The sequence below is a fragment of the Palaemon carinicauda genome, chromosome 20, assembly GCF_036898095.1.
Source record: "Palaemon carinicauda isolate YSFRI2023 chromosome 20, ASM3689809v2, whole genome shotgun sequence".
Classification (NCBI taxonomy): Eukaryota; Metazoa; Arthropoda; class Malacostraca; order Decapoda; family Palaemonidae; genus Palaemon; species Palaemon carinicauda.
The window spans coordinates 24,917,447-24,922,446 of NC_090744.1; the positions used below are offsets into that span (position 1 = coordinate 24,917,447).

General features: G+C 32.4%; 1 protein-coding gene across 2 annotated transcripts in view; it reads right to left on the reverse strand.

The window, feature by feature from the left end:
* The window catches only part of LOC137660216 (uncharacterized), a 292,051-nt gene that overhangs the window by 173,506 nt on the left and 113,545 nt on the right, over positions 1–5,000 (reverse strand). The window lies entirely within an intron of this gene.

The window sequence follows — 5,000 nt, forward strand, 5'->3', positions numbered from 1 at the left end:
CTTAATACATTAGGAATACTTGATTGGATTTCTTAATGTTTTTAGTGTATTTGTTTGCATTTAATACATTAGGAATACTTGATTGGATTTCTTAATGTTTTTAGTGTATCTATTTTATTTCTTGATATATTTATATTACTTGCTTTGAATTCGTAATGTTTTCAGTGCATTTGTTTGCATTTATTAATACATCTTGATTACTTGCTTGAATTTCGTAATGTTTTAGTGTAAGTGTTTGCATTTCTTAATACATTTTGATCACTTTCTTGGATTATTTAATGTTTTAATGTATTTGCCTGGCCGCCTTAGTCCTAACTGGGTGGAGAGGGGACTTGGATGCTAATCATATGTATATATGGTCAGCCTCTAGGGCATTGTCCTGCTTGATAGGACAATGTCACTGTCCCTTTTCTCTGCCATTCAGGAGTGGCCTTTAAAACCTTTAAAAGCGTAACCTCCAGAGATTAAAAAAAAAATTTACATAAAACGCCAACTTAACAGAAAACTCACTGAAGAAACTTCCTCTCTCAGAAAAAAAAGTCGGGAGGAAAAAATGACTCAAAAATAAGAGGCAAATCTGAATAACCAAAGGATCAATTAGTGAGTGTATCATTTTTTTCATTCCGCTATGTGGATATGAAATCCTTTCATCTTTGATTAAAAACAATCTGTCTCTATGAGTAACTTAATGAAGTTTTGCTTGTTTGTTACGCTTCAGTAACAATCCGTGTTACCACGAAAACAGGGTGGTCATGGGTGGATTCACATAAAAGCTAGGTAGCCGTCGCTGGCATATTAATTTTTTATAATTCTGACCATCCTTTACATTCAGATCTTCCCAGACAGTTCCATCCTGTTCATAATACTATAGTATGCAGTTAATTCTTACAGTCAGGCCTTCTCCATCATGAGGCTCAATACTACACAGTATCCTAGAAGTTTTATTCCAGCTGTGACCAAGTTGTGGAATGATCTTCCTAATTGGGTAGTTGAATCGGTAGAACTTCAAAAGTTCAAACTTGCAGCAAATGTTTTCATGTTGAACAGGCTTACATAAGTCCTTTTATAGTTTATATATCAAATATCTGTTTTAATGTTGTTAATGTTTTTAAAATATTTCATTTTAATTTTTCATTACTTGTTACATCGTGTATTTATTTCCTTATTTCCTTTCCTTACTGGGCTATTTTTCCCTGTTGGACCCCTTGGGCTTATAGCATCTAGCTTAGCTAGTAGTAATAATAATAATAATAATAATAATAATAATAAGAGGTAGTTTGAGCCGCTGTGGAGACCTAACCAAAAGAAGGTAACTCAATAAACGTCGACCCTCTTGACATATTTTGCACAAGGTGATTGAATGTAAGCATAAAGAAGAGACTCTTTAGCTAGAGTAAGCAGTTCTCCTAGGAGGACACTCCAAAATCAAATCATTGTATCATTGTTCTCTAGCCTTGGGTAGTGTTATAGCCTCTGTACCATGGTCTTCCACTGTTAGAATGGGTTAGAGTTCTCTTGCTTGAGGATACACTCGGGCACACTATTCTATCTAATTTCACTTCCTCTTGTTTTGTTAAAGTTTTTATAGTTTATAAGGGAAATATTTATTTTAGTGTCGTTACTGTTCTTAAAATATTTTATCTTTTCTTGTTTTGTTTCCTCACTGGGATATTTTCCCTGTGTGGGCCCCTGGGCTTATAGCATCCTGGTTTTCCAACTAGGGTTGTAGCTTAGCAAATAATAATAATAATAATAATAATAATAATAATAATAATAATAATAATCTCTCTAGATATCAGAAAAAGCTGTACACAGCTCGTTTGATTTTAGATTCAGCTGCATGAAATAATTAAGAGAATCCTTTGCAATTCTGTTTCCTTATTCCCTTTCATCACTGGGATATTTTCCCATCTATGGGTATAGGTAAGAAAGTAAGTAAGTAGGTACGTAAGTAAATAAGTAAGTAGGTACGTAAGTAAATAAGTAATAATAATAATAATAATAATAATAATAATAATAATAATAATAAAAGAAATTTAACTAATCATGAAAGACTGAATATCCAAAAATTGTTAAAATAAGTCATACAAATTAATGTGAGGATTGTTATAAATAGTGTACGCCACCCGTCAAAAGTGATGGCTAAATATTTAAATAGATATGCACAAACACAGATTCAATCCTTCCCACCCCCCTTTCCTAATTACAACCCCTCTCACCAGGACATTAATACACTCTCTCTTCCCTACCAGATGGACGGGGAGCGTGACCAGAAATAAATAAATAAATAGATATATATATATGTATATATATATATATATATATATATACAAATATATATATGTATATATATATAAATATATAAATATATATATATATATATATATACATATATACATATACCCATAAAACATCTCTATGAAGCGGCGTCAATGACCTTAGATGTCAGGATGCCTGAAAACTTTAAATCAATCAATCAATCAATCTCTTTGAAGCATTTGGCTCGCCTTTGCTGTATTTGTCTGTCTTTCATTCTTATCAAACCGATAATAACATCTTTATTAGACTTTATTCAAGGTCAAGGTCGAAGGTACATAAGAGACAAGTGGCAAGGGTGGTGTAGGGGATGAGGGAAGGGGGAGGGAACGGGTCTCTATATACTTCTTTCAGTATCGCCATTACAGCTCCTTTGAAATTAAATCGGAAGGGTACATGAAGAATATGATGACACTGGGATAAAGAAAGAAGTATTAGTGAAACAAATATGACAATTAAGAAATAAAAGATGGAAGATAAAAAAGAACTGACAAACTTCCTGTTGTTGTTTTTTATCTAAAATTCATCAATCCTCTCCGTTCTGATTAGGTATTCATGAAATGGTTGTTTTCGATAACAAAATTATAAAACTCATTTAACTTCTGTGATATTACAAACTAATATGATGTTTTCTTTGGATGATCATAATGAAAATGAGCTAATTCATGAGATATCTTCTTACTCTTTTTATTATTTTTTTCGCTGTTATCCTTACATTAAAGGGTCGGTTGCCTGGAATGGTTTATTACTTGGCATATGATTTTGACCATCGCATGACCTTGCAGTCATCAACCACAATTATAGGCGTTGGACCCAGCCTTTGATTCAGTAGTCCTACTGCAAGACAGCAGTTTCTAAAGTTATTGGCAGTGGGACTTCTAACCTTTTTCTAGAAAGCAATACTGCAAGGCATAAACTGTCCTTTTAGTTGCTTTCTGCGACACGCAGGACGTGCGGTGGTAGTATTCTTACACTCCTACTATAGAGCACAATTCATAAGATATCTACTTTACCGTTATCAAACTTTTAAAACATATGGTTCATGAATATAAAATATAAAGAATATTTACTTTTGGGAAATAATTTTATCAAATATATGCACGAGAATTATATATGTGATATACATATTTTTAATCATTAAATTAAAAACATCAGCGTTACAATTACTAAAAAGGATAAAACACCTGCAGTATAACTGTAAAACACCTGCATTACAATTGTAAAACACCTGCAATACAACTGTAAAAGACCTGCATTAAAACAGTAAAACACCTGCAGTACAACTGTAAAACACCTGCATTACAATAGTAAAACACCTGCAGTACAATAGTAAAACACCTGCAGTACAACTATAAAACACCTGCATTAAAATAGTAAAACACCTGCAGTACAACTGTAAAACACCTGCATTACAATTATGAAACTTTTAAAACACCAGTTTTTTAGTTCAAATATATGGGAAACCCCACTTTCACCAACGAACTCTTAAAACATGTATTTGGAGATAACGAAATCCAAGGAATAATTGTAAAACACCTGCATTACAATTGTAAAACATCTGCATTGCAAATATAATATTCATAAACACTTGCAATACAATGATAAAACAGCTGCATTACAATTATGAAATATATGCATTGCAATTATAAAATCTATAAGACACCTGCATTGCATTTATAAAACCTGCATTAAAATTACAAAACACCTGCATTACAATTGTACAACACCTGCATTGCAATTGTTCAACACCTGCATTGCAATTGTACAACACCTGCATTACAATTATAAAACACCAGCATTGAAATTAAAAAACTTATAATAAACACCTGCATTGCAATGATAAAACACCTGCATTACAATTGTAAAAGACCTGCATTACAATTATAAAACACCTGCATTACAATTATAAAACACCTGCATTGGAATTACAAAACTTACAATAAACACCTGCATTGCTATTATAAAAAACTTGTAAAAACACCTGCTTTCGAGTTCGAATATTAAGGGAAAACCCATTTTCACCCACAAACACTCAAAACCTATACTACGAGATGACGAAACTCGAGAAATAATTTCAAGAGGCCGTAAAATACTTCCTCCTCTTCCACCTGAACGTTACCTTTACGCCCAAACGTTCCTAATTGGGCTACGAAACGTTCTAGCAATAACGTTGTAATATACCATCTCCCGGGTGACGGGGTTCGAGGAAATACGTTGAAAAGATTTAAGGGAAAAATGGGAAAAGGCTACCAATATAATTTTGCATGGAGAGGGTTGAAATTTAATCAATTCGTGAAATTGGGTGTAATGGTGTTTATAAGGGAGAAATTATAGTTGATATATCAATTATGAGGATGATGAAGAGAAGCGGGAAATTGTAAGTTTCATGAATCATTTTGCAAAGTTGGGGCAGTGCGCATGCGTGTAATAGCGTGATCTTATTCGAGCATACAGTATTATGAGATAAAATAAAAAATTTATAACACTGATGAAAAGATATCTCATAACAAGAACATATTTTAGTTCACTTGTAATGACAAGGCTTAATACGTAATATATTAACATATATGAATGAAAGGAGACACAAACAGTAATTAAGTATTATCAAAATAGGGATATAATTAAGTAAACGTATACTAGCAAGGCATAAGTCATAAATATTAACTTAATAAATGAAATGAGAT